This window comes from Pezoporus wallicus, unplaced genomic scaffold (assembly GCF_028554395.1).
Source record: "Pezoporus wallicus isolate ANWC-B61680 ecotype Strahan unplaced genomic scaffold, APGP_CSIRO_Pwel_v1 contig_13982, whole genome shotgun sequence".
In the NCBI taxonomy this organism is placed as follows: Eukaryota; Metazoa; Chordata; class Aves; order Psittaciformes; family Psittacidae; genus Pezoporus; species Pezoporus wallicus.
The window spans coordinates 980-16922 of record NW_026635854.1 but is presented as its reverse complement, the minus strand read 5'-3'; the positions used below and the strand labels follow the sequence as shown (position 1 = coordinate 16922).

At 41.3% G+C, this 15943-nt stretch overlaps 1 long non-coding RNA gene across 1 annotated transcript; it reads left to right on the top strand.

The window, feature by feature from the left end:
* The first annotated feature begins 1642 nt into the window (after positions 1–1642).
* LOC130593332 (uncharacterized) lies at positions 1643–6046 on the top strand. The gene is made up of 3 exons (XR_008970784.1): positions 1643–1735; positions 4554–4674; positions 5680–6046. It is a non-coding gene; the product is annotated as an uncharacterized LOC130593332 (long non-coding RNA).
* The last annotated feature ends 9897 nt before the right edge of the window (positions 6047–15943 follow it).

Below are 15943 nucleotides of genomic sequence, written 5' to 3'. Positions count from 1 at the left end.
CATAGAGTCAACTAGGTTGGAAAAGGCCTTTAAGATCATCAAGTCCAGCCATTACCCCAGCACTGCCAAGACCACCACTAAAGCATATCGCTGAGGGCCTCATCTACACAGTTTTTGAACACTTTCAGAGATGGTGATTCCACCAGTGCCCTGGGCAACCTATTCCAATGTTTGATCACCCTCTCTGTGAAAAATTTTTTCCTAATATCCAACGTAAACCACCTCTGGTGCAGCTTGAGGCCATTGCCTCTTCTCCTATTGCTTGTTACTTGGGAGAAGATGCTGACCCCCACCTCATTACAACCTCCTGTCAGGTAGTTGTAGAGAGCCATAAGGTCCCCCCTGAGCCTCCTCCAGACTAAACAACTGTGGGTTTGGACAGTTTACAACAGACACCTCCTTATTTAAACCTCCGGTGCTAGCAAAAATCCAGCATAATTAAATCTGGGGGATGTGAAACTCTGAAACTTTTTTTTTTTTTTTTTTAAGCAGAAATAAACAGAGTTGTGCTACTTGCTCTGCAGTTCAGAAAAGAACTGTGATGCAATTCTTTTTTAGTATGCAAAGCAATGGAAATATATTAAATTTAGATAATGTTTTTAAAAAGTGAAGGGTATACTTTGAGATATGAAAGCAGAAAAGAAATTGTACTGAACTGGGTTTTTCTTAATGTTCTATCATTCTAAAGTGTTTTAAATTTGAGTTATGGTTTTTTGCTAAATTTGGTCATGGTGAATTTTTTATATTAAAAAGAAGGTTTTGTAATAGAAAAGTCAAAGTTATTAATGTTTTGTGGGTAATAACACTGAAGATTAGCAATTTACACTACACTGAAGATGTAAATGTTTTAACAGAAGGGAGTACTTCTATTCAGAATGTGCCTGTTGGCAGTACCAAAATATACCAATGGAGGGTAGCAATAACCAGCTTTTCCAAGCAATTTAATAGAACTTGTTTGTCTTCTGAATCCTGATCATTTAGAATCATAGAATAGTTAGGGTTGGAAAGGACCTTAAGATCATCTAGTTCCAACTCCCCTGCCATGGTCAGGGATGCCTCACGCTAGGCCGTGTTGCCCAAGGCTCTGTCCAACCTGGCCTTGAACACTGCTAGGGATGGAGCATTCACAACTTCTTTGGGCAACCTATTCCAGTGCCTACTCACCTATGAGTAAGGAACTTCCTTATATCTAACTTGAACTTACCCTGTTTTAGTTTAAACCCATTTCCCCTTGTCCTATTGCTACAGTCCCTGATGAGGAGTCACTCTCCAGCATCCTCCTAGGCCCCCTTCAGATACTGGAAGGCTGCTATGAGGTCTCCATGCAGCCTTCTCTTCTCCAGGCTGAACAGCCCCAACTTTCTCAGCCTGTCCTCGTACGGGAGGTGCTCCTGCCCCCTTACTATCCTTGGACTTGCCCCAACAGTTCCATGTCCTTTTTATGCTGAGTACACCAGAACTGCACACAGTGCTCCAAGTGGGGTCTCACGAGAGCAGAAGTAGAGGGGCAGGATCACCTCCTTCGACCTGCTGGTCACGCTCCTTTTGATGCAGCCCAGGATACGGTTGGCTTTCTGGGCTGCAAGCACACACTGAAGCTAGCTCATGTTCAGTTTCTCATCAACCAAACCCCCAAGTCCTTCTCAACAGTGCTGCTCTGAATCACTTCTTCTGTTCTTGTGTTTCAGGTGCAGATATTTGGAAGTTTTAAAACTGGTTTATATTTACCTACAAGGTCAGTAATTTTTCAGTGTAAATTCTGTACAAAAGATAGCCTTTCGAGTTTATACCTTTGTAGTGACTTATTTGATCTCCTAATATCTGTTGCTTGTGCGTATACTTGTTATATTAAGAAAGTGTTAAGCTATTAGTACTCTGCAAAGTGTATACAAAAATTAGTAATTAAGACTATTAACTGTAGTACCTGTGGCTATATAGATTTTTGCATGTATTAGTAAAAGATCTAAAAATACCATGTTGTCAAAAAAGGCTTGTATTGTGACTTGGCTTCTTTAGTGACTGAACCGAAATAAGAGTTTGGCCTTAAAAGAAAAGCTAAAATTATCTCCACAGGTGATTAAATTGAAACATTTAACATTGCCTTCTTTATGATAATCTTAGCACTGAAGAGACAAGATTGCATACAGAATCGCTTTTTTTCTTTCACTCTTCTTTAGTGAAATCTGTACAATAGCCATCATCTACCTTTTCCAAATTTATTACTAGTTTTCATAAAGTAATTTTTCAGTTTCATTGGTATCTTCTGTGTAGAAATTGTAAGTATTTTTGACAGTTAAATAGAAATAGAATGAAAGGCTTAAATGGCTGCAGGGGACAAACACATTTAAATAGCATAAGTCCTGAAGTTAACACTTGAATTGAGTTCTGTACTTTGGGAACATGAGGAATTGGTATTTAGTACTGACTACAAGTGCCGGATACCCAAGTCATCATTTCATGTAGTTTTGAAAAAGAATCTGACAGATGTTTTAATACCCATTTTAGTCTAAGGGGTTGCAGGAAGACTGAATTGCTCAGTTTCTGTTTGGAAAGTCAGAAGTAAGGTGTACAAATACACATTGTTTTCACAATGCCTCATTTTTGGCTTTTTTTCCATTGATTTTAAATAGGCTTGATTAAACTTGATGGGTTGCTGATAATGCAAGAGAGCTATACCTATCCACATGACTGATTATTTTGAAACTGATGCAACAAAACCACTTTGCTGTTGTCTATTTGATTTCATATACTGCCTTTTCTCCATACTTGTCTCAGCAGAGTTTTGGGGGGAGAAAAAAATGCAGGTGTTTTTAAACACAGTACATAAGCCAACAAAACCCTTCCTGTGGCAGTACTTGCTATACTTTCAAAATAATGAGTGTTTGCATGGGGGTAATTAATTCACTGTTGCCTTCTATCCAAGCTTCCTTTTGCTCTAAGTTTTCCCTACCCGTCAGTAACTGTATAGTTAATTTAGATTTCAGTTTCTGGGATTCAGAAAGACCTGCAGTGTGTTTTTTTTTATTCTGTTATTCTGTGTTATATTTTGTCTAATCTTTTACTTAAGCTGATATTGAAGGTTTGGGTACAGGGTTGTTTAGCTGCTGCATCTCTGTTATTTTTCAGGCAATATCTATACTCAAGGTGACAACAGAACTACTTTTTCTCTCTTGGTGTGTATCAGAAAAAAAAAGAGTGTCTTGTTAACTCTCAGCACCAGTAGTGGGTTTAACACCAATTTAGTTTAGAAGTGTCCAGTAGCATTTCCTGCTCTCCAAGCAGGTTTTTAACATAGTTTTCTGCAGCTGGCTGAGTGCTGCCTACCCTTGCCAGCTAAATGGCATGCAGCTGAACTGCTGCTGACACTGCTTGTTGGCAAGAGATATTTCGGTTTCTTTGAGGTTGTTAAAGCAGTGTTGTCTGTGAAACAGCAGACCTGTAGGATCTGTTGGGAGGAAAAGTATTCCTAATTTTTTTGGTGTTGCCTGTTGCAGTTTTCTGTGCCACTGGTCTGCTCGTATAGCTGCAGGGTTATATGCTCGTCTCCTTTGTGTACCCAACCAAGCAGGGAAAATCAAAGAAGTTGGGGAGCAAAGAGGAAAGAGCTCAAGATCTCACAGTAGCCCTTACTGGCTTTGGTTTGGACACCAGTCATCTTTTGGATTTGAGTTTAGGCACTGAATTAGGGTGTCAAATCCCTTTGTAGTCAGAAGAATGTGTACGTGCATAGGGAGGAAGTGTAGGGATGGAGACACCTCTTCAAGGAGCTGAGTTAATGAATGAAGTTAATTAGTTTGATCTTGCTTAACAGCTTGTTGCTTCCTGAAGTCAAAGTTGCCACATTTTCCGATCTCCTTCCCCGCTCCCTATTCTTGGCGCTACAGACCAGCTGCTTACCATGTGCTAGCTGGTGCTCTGATCACCCAGAAACCCAACTTTGAAATGCAAAGAGGCAGGAAATTACCCCACAATGTTTTGGGTTTTTTTAGGGGTGGGGAGTTGGTTTTTGCCACATCCATTAATATGTTGAGTTGATTTGCTGTAGATTAGACAAACACCAGACCTGCAGCAAAGGAGGAGACAGGGCCATGCATCTGGGAGCAGAGGATGGAGACCAGGACTTTCCCTTTCAGTGACAGGCTGTTAAATCAGCGTTACTGATTAATACAGCCCAAAGGTGGTGCTCCACAAGAAGTTACTTTCTTGCTCAGAATCACTCTGGTGAAGCTGATCCATTTCTGCTGACAGCGTGGCCTGAGGAGACTAATCTTGGGATTTGCAGCCCAAGTGGGGGGTGTGTGTGTGTGTGTGTGTGTGTGTGTGTGTGTATGTGTGTGTGTGTGTGTCTGTCCCCTCCCTTGGTAATCTGAAATATTCTGTAGTTCCCCAGGTGTAAGAGTTCATCCCCCACCTCTTTCCTCAGAAAATTAAGAATAAATTATTTGGTTACATTCTGTCAGCTTTATTTTGGTTATGTGTGGATGTCAGCTGTTTATCTTTTAAGTGTATTGGTCTTTTAATGTGAATAAATCTGTGCTTTCTTTCTATTTCAGTGATATTGATTTAGTTGTGTTTGGAAAGTGGGAGACATTGCCTCTTTGGACCCTGGAAGAAGCTCTTAGAAAGCACAATGTAGCAGATGAAAACTCAGTAAAGGTTTTAGATAAAGCAACTGTAAGTTTGGGGGAAGAAGGTGTTTCCTTGTTCTAAGCTAAATGTGTAATAAAATATCTTGGTTAAAAGGATGAATTTTCATAAGCAGAAACTATATATAAATATAAGCTAGAACTTTTTTATTTATTACAGTTTTTATTACTCTAAAATAATTGATAGTGCTGCAACAGAAGCATTTCTTCTGTTGGGGAAAATAATCTGATTGTTCATGCTACACAACATACACTTGTTTTAAAGTGAGATTATATTAGTCATTGTTGTGAATTAATGTGATTAAACTTGTGAATTTCTGGACTCAGTTTTTACATAAGTAATTTTTTCTTATTGTAAGTAAGCAGACATAATACATTTTCACATAGAAGTACTAAGTACAGCCTTATATAAATATGTAATGGTATGCCTCGCACAGGATAGGATAAATTCCATTATAACTTCCTACCTTCTGCTAATTGTAAGAGTATGTAAGTGTGTTGGGGGTTAAACAGGTGTCTAATTGATGGCTATTATTAGTAGAGAGAGGTAATTTGGAAACCACTCAGGTGGAGATATGTCATAGTGTTCTCAGTAACTTGTGCTTCTTGTCTGAAGATGAATTTGATGAGGAATCAGTGACCCACAATGACAGGAGTGTGTATTTTCTTGAGTATCTATTACCATTGATCTTAATTTCTTAAGCGTTTGTCTCCCTCTGGTGATTGTTTTTCCCACTAGAGCTGTGCTGCTGCACTAGGAGACAACTAAAAACAATTTAAAAGGAATCACTTTGAAGATTAAGTGTTAAGTTCTGTTAAACAGGATAGTAAATTGAAAATGGCATTTATGAGTTAGAAAAGCAAAGTTGATGTAAACAGATTGGCAAGGAGAGTGCGTTCTTAAATAAATAGGAGTACTGTTTTCTCTCAACAAAGTCATAAAACGTTTCAGTTTTACTGGTGCATATAAGTATGAATGAAACCAAATGTCTCTTGGAAATCTGTATTGACTTAACCTGTCTTTCTTTTGCAGGTACCTATTATTAAACTGACAGATTGCTTCACTGAAGTAAAAGTTGATATAAGCTTTAATGTACAGAACGGGGTTAAAGCAGCCCAGCTCATCAAAGATTTTATCAAGGTTAGGCAACACTGTAATAGAGCTAGAGCTGAATATCTGATGATTTGATTTTATATTTTACTTTGACTGCATCCTGACTAGAGATACACTTTCACTCTGTTATTTTTGTTGTCTACTGCTACTCCATGATGTTCTTAGGTTTTAGATATTTTGCCCTGAAAGACACGAAAATAGCAATGTATGAAGTATTGAGAAGTTTTAATGGTACAGTTCTTTAATGGTACTAAAGAGAATGCACTAATACCTGTCTAAAATGTTCTGCTCTAACTGTGGCTCCTTGAACTTAAAATTAGTAATAACCACACATTGCTGAGAGAGTAGGATTAATCTTGTTCTAGAATGAATATTATTTCAGCATACAAATGCTAATAAGGTAGAATAAGTTAAATTTAGTAAGTTATTGTTCAGGGTTTCACCAATACCTGTTTGATAGATACATTACAGTTGGTTTTGTTTAGTATATGGGGTCATTTTGTTAGGATTAATGTGTATTTAAAGTTTTGAAGGATCCTTACACTATTTTCCTTTCCTTCCCTTCCCCTATTCAGTGCATTGGGACACTCATAGCAAATGTCTCATAGAAGCAGTAGAAAATTTTTCTTCTGTTTTTATGTTCTGTGTAGGGGGATGAAGTGCAGTTCAGTCTCACTTAAGTGTGTAGGTATTACTGTTCTACTACTGACTGCTTGGGGTTTTTAACAAAACTAATGACAGCAGGAGAATCAAAGTATTTCAATAGCTAAACATGTAAAACTCCTTCATAAAACTGAATAAAGCAAGCACTTCACTTTCAGTCATAAGGGTTAGAAATCACGTACATCTGGTTTAATAATGTCATTGAGTTGCAGGAGGTCTTCTAAATTTGGGGGGATTTTCAGTTGCTGATGAGTTGAAAGTATGGACTTCACCTTGTTAATCTTCAGTTCCCTTATGTATGTTTAGTAGCAGGTATGAAATTAGCTCGGTTTGCTTCTACAGTGTCTTATTTCTTTAACCTGTAGAAAGACACAGAAGAAAAACTTCTGTCCTTAGTTTCAGTAGAATAATCTGAGTTCTTGTCTGCATAGTCTCACCTGTGTGCTTATATATAAACCTTGTGTTGATGAGACCAGACACTGCTGCGTCGGGAGTCTGATCCGGAGACCGAGGTTAAAGGACGACCCAGAAGAAGACGATCCAGAAAAGGCTGGCCATGAAAATGGACCAAGAGGTAGCCCTGGACTTATTACAGTGCTTTTTATAAAAGCGGGGAATTGAGCCCTGAACTTATTACAGTGCTTTCTATAAAAGCGGGGAATTGAGCCTGAGACTCTAAAGCAGCTAGCAGGTCTAGTGGCTGTGGGGAAGGCTAAGGGATTTTTTGTAGATCCTAATTCAGTTTTTGAGGAGAGTGAGTGGCGAAAGTTTGGTGATGAACTATTTGACTCAATGCTTAATGATGATAAAACAGCAAAGAAACTCGGTAAACCACGGAGAGAAGTAATAAACTGTATAAAAAGAGACAAGGCGGAAAAGAAAACTGCCGCGGTAGCAACGGAGAAACTAGGAACAGACGTCCCCGGTCGGTTGAAACCAGGAGAAGATTACAACTCGTTTCCCCCAACTCGGGAGGCGCTCCCTGTGCTTGGAGCACAGGGTTCCCCCCCCCTTCCTTTTCTCCCCCTCCTTCATCAGAAGGTGCCGTGGAGGAGGTGTAACCCCCTGCTCCCCCACCACCCCAGTTCCGAAAGTAGGGACTTCAAAAAGGACAGAGAAAGTATATTAGAAGGTATACGCATGATAAATGTCGAGGAATCCGATAGAAAGAAGGCGGTGCCTCGGCGCCGGATCGATTGCGGCGCCATTTTGAAGCACGCAGTAGAAAATAGGGATCATGCACTAGAGGGAGATTTAAAGGAACTGTGAGCCTCTCCAACCCATTATGCCCTAGAGTGGAAATTTTTAACTCAGTTACGGAGGAGCCAGGTCTGCAGATGGCTACATACCGAACGAGAGACATCTGATAAGAAAGACACAGCTGCGAGCAACGGAGACCCTGAGTTTGGCCCAGGATCAGCCCCCGAATCCCCTGAATCCGAGCCAGATTTATATCCTCTGCTTCCAGACTCTGACTCTTCGACTCCCATGTCGGTCTGCTCAGACTCACTGGCCCTGGAGATGCTCAGTTGTAACAATGGGTAACCAAGGATGCGATCATTACTGGGGAATTTTCTGCAATGGGCATCTTTGCATATCCTGTGTTTACTACACAGCAGGGGGCTAAAGAGTGGGAAGCTCTTGATCTCAAAATAGTTAAGGAGGCCTGACAAACAGTGACCACCGATGTGTTAAAATCATCTTATACTCAAGCTGTATATGTTATGATTTTTTCTTGCAATTGACAGGGGGAGCCCATACAGTTTCTCTGTGATACTCATGTACTAGAAGTTGGTAAATATAAGTATGTCCAGGTTTCTATCAACCCTTGGAGACCTCTGTAGATACTGCTGGCCACTTCTTCCAGCACAGGCTGGCCACCTGTGTTGGAATGAGTGTGCATTTTGGTCAGTATAAAAGCCCAAGCCTCATACGATGTGGCGGAAGCAGAGCCTCTGCAGGGACGCCCGCTGAGGTTGAGCCTGCCACCTCGCACTGCAATGATGCTTCTCGGAGCTGGTTTGCTGTTAGTCTCCACAGGGTCCTTGTGCCACGTTCTGTACGTGGAACTGTAGTGGGAGTAATGAATGTCTGGATTTTGTGCTTCAAATATTGTAGTTGTGTGGAGTGTGCTTGTGGGATCCCATACGCGTGTGTTTGTATGTGTGTGCTGAGGGCAGACGGTGTTCTGTGTATTTTTCTTGTTGTTGGGTTCATGTAAAAGCTTTCAAGGGGTAGCTGTTTAACATTTCGGGTGTGAAAGGGTTAACGTAAATGTGCGGTTGCCGGTGAGTATGGTTGCTGCTGAAGCAGGCAGGCCACTGTAGTTGCTGCCCAGCAGGACGGCTTTTGCAGGGATTAAAAAAAAAAAAAGAAGGGCGGGGGGGAGAGAGTAATGATGCTGCATTTAACCTGTCTACTTCTCAAGAACTGAAGAACTGATAACCTGGGGGAGGGGGTATATTTGTGTCCTCCTGCCTACAGGTCCATGGCGACCGCCTGCAAAGTTTGTCAAGCCTTGCCATGAGCTGGACAGATGAATGGAAAAACCTGATGCCTCAGCTACAGGAGCTGACCGTGAATACCCCAAGCAGAATGAGATAGAGGAAGAGAAAGAACAATTAACTGCAAAACATCACTTGGGGACAACTGAAAAGTACCATCCTGAATATGTGTGCTTGTAAAGTAGCTATTATTAGAGGTTGTGATTTTGTGTATAAAACCACCTGTATTTACTAGCTAGTTGCTAATAAGAAACTGCACCTTGTATTGTATAGATTTGTCACTTGTAAAAGAGATGTTAGAGTATGGAAATTTGCAGTAGCTGCTAGAAAATGCTAAGGCAAAAGCTAGAAAGATTTCAATACAGTGGTAGTCTTATAAAGTAGGTGATGGAACAAATTAAGAGGGTGGGAGAATTCCACTGGTATGAAATTTCTTTGGCTAGTCCCTCACTGCCATCAGCATCTTCAACATGCTGCTGCACCCTGTAATAGTTACTCTGCTAATGTAAATTTGTGTGTGCCTTGCTGTAGTAGCAACTTGTTACTGGATGAAGCAGGTGAAACTGTGCACTGACAACAAGGTGCAAGGACTGAGGCTGACCAAATGCCTGCTACCACAATCAAGGGCAAGACTGGGTTGGCTTCTGTGTTTGCCACCAAGAAGAACCTTTAGCTCTGCTGTTGGCTGCAACCCAGCAGGTGTGGAGCTGTGGGGACACATGCCATGCCAGACCTTGATGTGAAGGATCAGAGAGCTATACAGCCTGTTATCAGAGAGCCATACAGCAGAAAAAAGGGGCAGGCCCAGGCAGCTTGTAGCTGGCATATGTTGGAGATATAATCGGGCCCAGATCCCCTGCTCAAGTAGGGTCACCCAAACCATATATGAAACATAAAGGGGGAAAGATGTGGAGACAGTGTTCTCACGGGAGAACGCATAATTGGTACATAATCTTTGAATAGTCCTGAAAGATACAGCAAGGCCATGAGAGGCCTGAAGAAGCTTAAGCAAGCAAGATAAGAGGCTGGAATTCACCAAGTTAATGAGAACTGTGGACTGTTGGCAAGCTTTCAAGGTTGAGTTCTCACACCTGTGTTTAACCAATTATATGTTAGTCACTAAGGGTCTTCAAAACATGTATCCAATCATAATATGCCAAATCACTGTAAGTGCTTCAGCCAGGGCCTTGGCTCGACTAAGCAGACTGAGTTGCTGAGTTGCTAAGCAGATAAATACTACATCGAAGTCAATTTCTGATTTCTTGTTTAATGTTGACTATGTAAGACATGCAACACTGAAGAACTTTTTGTTGTTGGAACAGGGACATGGATGTGAAGAGTTTGATGGAATGTGTTGTATGAATCTTTCTGGTCATTTTAATTCGATACATGCACAGCTGAAAACCCTGGCTCAGCTTACCCAGCAACTGCAAGTGAGCAGTGACCTAGGGATAACTAAATGGTTGTCCTCATGAGGCATTACAGGTTGACTTAAAACACTGCTATTTGAAGTACTGTGCTTATGTATCATTGTTAGGTTAATCATTGTAACTATTAGACTTGCTTATAGTTGTGTGATAAAACAGGTGAACAGAATAACCCACAATGCCTTCCTCGCACAAAGAAAAAGGGGGGAATTGTTGCAGAATGGCTCTAAGAGCAAGGCCATGGAGTTTTAGAGGCCTGTGCGAGCAAGGCAAGGGGCAGGCCCCACAGGTAACTGGATACCGGATGTGGGAGGAGAATGTGGAGGAAGCTGTGTGGGTCTAACCAGTACTGTTGTGCCTAGGAGGAGTGGCTGAATACCACTCCTATATAAGTGAACTGCGTCACAAATAAAGTAGAAGTTTGCTTATCACCCATATTGGGTTAGCCTGTCTGCTTCTCCTTGCCGCTTACAGGAATTGGATGATGAAGAGGAAGAAGAGATCCTTCTTGATTCTGGACCTCAACTGAGCTGTGGAATATACAAAAATATTTCAGCCGTCTTCCAGGGGAGCACATCATCACCTGGTTGATCCAATGCTGGGACCATGGGGCTGACAGTCACAAACTAGAAAGTAGGGAAGCCAAGCAGCTGGGAATACTTGCTAGGGAAGGGGGAATTGATAAAGTGATAGCAAAAGAGGAACGGTCCCTCCGCCTTTGGAAGCGGCTCTTGGCAGCTGTGAAGGAAATGTATCCCTACAAGGATGATCTTATGTGTCACTCAGTCAACTGGACCATGATAGAGAGGCATCCAGTACCTGAGGGAATCAGCCATTCTAGAGATGATCTGTCATAGGCCAGATGCTGGGACTGCATCCATAGATCCAGATGAGGTTGAATGTGCACAACCCACATGGCAGAAATTTACATGGAGTGAGCCATCATCATATGCCCACACACTGGCATCAACAACCTGGAGTGTGGCAGCACCACCAGCAATGGATGAAGTGAGTTGTCAACTCCGGGAGTTTGAAGACAGTTTTACCCCTTCCATCATTTCACCTGTGGAAAAACTCCTGACTCAAGAGTTCAAACAATTGAGAGATGATCTATCCAGCTTCCCACGTGTATAGACCCACATCTCAGATATTAAAAGGTGTCCTATTGCCTGAGAGAGAAGGTATAGGTGGTACATGCCATGGGCCACCCTATGGTTTTACCTGTGGGATCATGGAGAAGACATGAGAAAGCAGGATGAAAAACCTACCTCAGTCCTGGAGAAACAGGTGTGTGAATTGAAGAGGAAGACAGCAGTCAAGGATGATCTTTCCAAGAAAGTTGCTCCTCTGGTCTTTGGTGAGCTGTTTTCCAGATGGAGTGGAATTGCTGATTTTACTTCAACTTTGATGATAAGAAATTCTAATCCCTTTGTACAAAAATTTAGTGGAGAATCTTATGATTGCCAAACAACAGATTAGTAAAATATGTCAAGATATCGATACCAAGCTTTACCACTGGCTCTATTAAGAATTTGAACTAAACCTCGGTCGAAAGAAGAGGTCAGTCCATTTGAGATTTTATATGGAAGACCATATCAGTCCCAGTTCAAAGGCGAAAGTGTTCTGGAAGTGGGAGGTTATCTCCTAGAGTTTCTGATCAATCTGGGAAAGCAATTAGAAGAAATAAGAGAATACTGGGAACAAGAGTGAGAGGCATGGATTAAGAATTTTTCAGGAGATCCTCTACAGCAGAAGTGGAGCGGACTGTACCAGATAATATTGACCACTTTTACAGCAGTGAAGATAAAGGAACAACCTTTCTTCAAAAACGAAGAAAGCACCTGAATCAGAGAAGACATGGCGGATCGAACCTTCAGGACCTTCATATATGAAATTGTATCAGTTGTAATTTGGATTTATGTGATAACTAACATACCAGCTTGGGACCAATACTTATACCTGAAATTAATGCAGAATGTTACTGAAGTTATTAATTGTAGTGACTGTTGGGTGTGTGCACAGTTGCCTAAATCAGAAGAAGGTCAGGGCCTTCCATTATTAATTGGCGTTCCAATTTCCAATACTATCTCATGGACAACTTTAAGGTTTGGAATAGTTAATCCTAATCGAAGTAAAGAATATTATACCTGTGTACGAAGATGTATTAATAGAAAGTAAAACCATTGATATAATCCAAGTGGAACAAGAATCAATGAAAGTTGCTGTTACTGAAACAGATCTGGAGGAAATCTGGAAACAAACTAAAATATTTCATAAAATGGCCAAGGATAATACTTCCTGAGGGTTTAAGGAAATGTAGAAAAAAATTAACCTCATGGTTACCTGATCCCTTCTGGTTAAGGCAGATGGTTGCAGGAATATTACTATTAATTGTTTTAATATCGATTACTTGTGGTATAATAAAATGTTCTTCCTGAAATTGTAAATGATCTATGATAAACGATGAAGATTGAAAAAAGAAATGAAATTTAAATATCAAGTAGAAATGGGAAACTATTTCAAAAAGACTCTGGATGGTAATGGCACTACATAAAATGTTGCAAAAGAATTTGCAAAAGGTCAGAAAAAGGGGGTATAGACATTTGTTGGTACTATCAGACAGCTTTTCAGGTTGGCCAGAAGCCTTTCCAACTAGAAGCGCACAAGCCTGGGAAGTAACAAAGATATTGTTACAGGATGGCTGTGGGGATTTCGAAAGTATGTGCTGCATGAACTTATCTAACCATTCTGAATCAATTCATGCTAAGCTGCAAAAATTGTAGGAAAATATGCAAGAGCTTAGACTTGTTGGAGGTAGAATGGATGAATGGCTAAATAACCTAGGAGTTACTGGATGGTTCAGGGAAATACTTAAACAAGACCTAATCTTAACTATAGGACTACTAATTTTAATGATTGTACCTGGCATAATACAATGTATATCGAAATCACTTCATAAATCGATAGAAGGAACATGGATAGCTCTGTCATAAATAATATTGTAAAAAAATTTACTTATTTTATAGAAAAAAGGGGGATTGATACAGGGTTAACCAATGTACAGGGGGGTTGTACAAGGGGGTTAGAGGAATTTACTTGCTTAAACATCTGTACCTATCATGCCTACTAAGCAGAACAAAGGCACTAACCATTGATAAGGAAAAGCAGACACCTGGTTCTATTGACAAGGAAAAGCAGAGGCCTGATTCTACTGATAAGCAGCTGTTGATAAGGAAAAGCAGATGCCTGAAGGGGGAGATGCAGATGGTTTATGGCTGGGACACTGACCAAACCCTAAGGCCATACGTGAAGACGAAAAGGTGAAAAGTTCAAGAAGAGGAAGACTCATTTACTTCATCTTGAAGACCCCTACCCACAGGAGGAAGACTCAGTTACTTCATCTTGAGACCCCTGCCCATGACCAGAGGGGGCACTGTGCAGGCGCAAAGGACCTTCTAACTCATTATAATACGAAGCGGGGATAGGACATGAATATGTATAGGCGTATTGTGCAACCTTATGAATATATATAACTTTAGAGAATAAATGTAGAGGAAAATAACACTGAGGCACACATGACTTTGAGGAATTACCCCCGTGCGTCTCAGCGCTGAATAAAAAGCATACCTACTTTACAACTTTAACGAGATGTGGAGTCAATCCACTCATCAGTAACACATAGGAAGTAATGTTCGGCTGATGGGGGAAGGAACATCATGGGACTGGTAACAACTAGGAAGACAGTAAATAAGACCAAGGATGGTAGCCTTAAAGATAACAGAGCAGTGCCCAGCATGGTGTGAGATTGGAACAGAACAGAAGCAAGGACTTACCAGCTGATAATTTGGCACTGGGACCTTGCAAGCGTGCACAAGCACTGAGGTCATGCGGTAAGCACAGTGAGGAAGACTATAGATGACCACCGAAGACCCCTGCTCAGCAAGAAAGCACATGTGTAATTAGTATGCAAATATTATAATTAGTTCCTAGGAAATGCTAGGAATATGTATGAGCGTGCTAAATATATAGCCGTTGCCAGAAAGTATCAGGCATGCTCACTTTTGTGACACAATTTGCGTGTGTGCCCAGCACTGCTATAAAGAATGCTGCTTTCTAAAACTCCAAATTGAGTCTTAGAGTTTCTCTGACTGACTTCTACAGTAGCAGAAAAACAAGTGCCAATCCTTGTGGGGAGTAAGGGTGATATGATTTGCATGAAAAACAGTCTGGGAACAAGGCCTTAATACTTAACAAGCCTTGGGGTGATAAGTTGGCATGTTGAAAGACAGGAAAGGTAAACAAGCAAGCCTTGGGGGGATAAGCCAGGATGTTGTTGTAACAAGGAATCTCAGTTGGAGGCCAGTGGATGTGGGGGTCTTGAGAAGATCTGAAACAACAAGTTAGAGCTGCTGTGTGAACAATGTGTGCTCAGCATTGTGATTGAACTATTTACCTGGGGATTTTTACAGTGGTAAATGAGATTGAACATGGCATGCTTGTGTAGGTTGGGAAAAGGCCGAACAAAGGGCTAAAAAGGGCTTGATTGTAATAAAGTTGGATTTGACTCTCCTCATCACCTTGAGTCCATGTCGTGATACGCCACAAATGTTGCCCACCATGTGGGGCACGAAAAGTGACTAGTCGTCAGTCTGGTGGCGTGGCTCAGCCGAACTACATGCTGAAAGGAAGCAAATTCAAACTGCACGGGGTGCCCCTCGCAGGACAGGAGTAAGTGCCAGAGAACTATGGGGACTGCTTTAACAAAAGAGCAAAGACATGTTTTAGAAGTCTTTGCTATTATTCTTAAGAAGTATGGGAAAAAAAGTTGATGAGGAAGAACTGAAAAATATCCTTCTCTGGGCATCAAAAGCTGATCCATCTATTAATACTACTAATATTTATATCCTGGAGATTTGGGCTAAAATTGGCATTAATCTGTGGGACTGTGCTACAAAAAATGGTAAAGTTGCCACTACTTTATAGAGCCCCTGGTGAGTTATTTCTGAAACTTTTAAAGTTAATGTTGACTCAAAAGCACAGGAAGCAGAAGCTGCACCTTCGTCTCCCTTACCACCACCCTCTTGGCCGGACTCTGCCATGGGATCGTAAAGTCAGTCTGCTGTTGCTGCTCCTGTGGTTCTGCCGCCAGATAATTCTGATGATGACATGGATGGTCCTTTTGACCCGAGGCCTATTGATCCGGAAAAGGAGCCTGATTTATATCCCCCAGATCCTCATAATAAATGGGCAGCTGTAAAGGAAGAAGTGGGACGGGCGGGGGTGTCGTGGTTTAAAACCAGTCAGGTAACTCGTTCACTCACTCCCCCCCCCTTCTTTCCCTCCCCCTACTCCCAGAGGGACAGAGAGGAGAATCGAAAAGAATGCAACTCCCACGGGTTGAGATAAGAACAGTTTAGTAACTAAGGTATAACACAGATCACTACTGCTACCACCAATAATAATAATGATAAAGAAAATAACAAGGGAAGAGAATACAACACCTCATCACCAGCTGACCAATAACTTGCCCCCCCCACCCCGACCAAGCACTGACTGATACCTCCTCCAACCCTGCAGACCCCCAGCCCT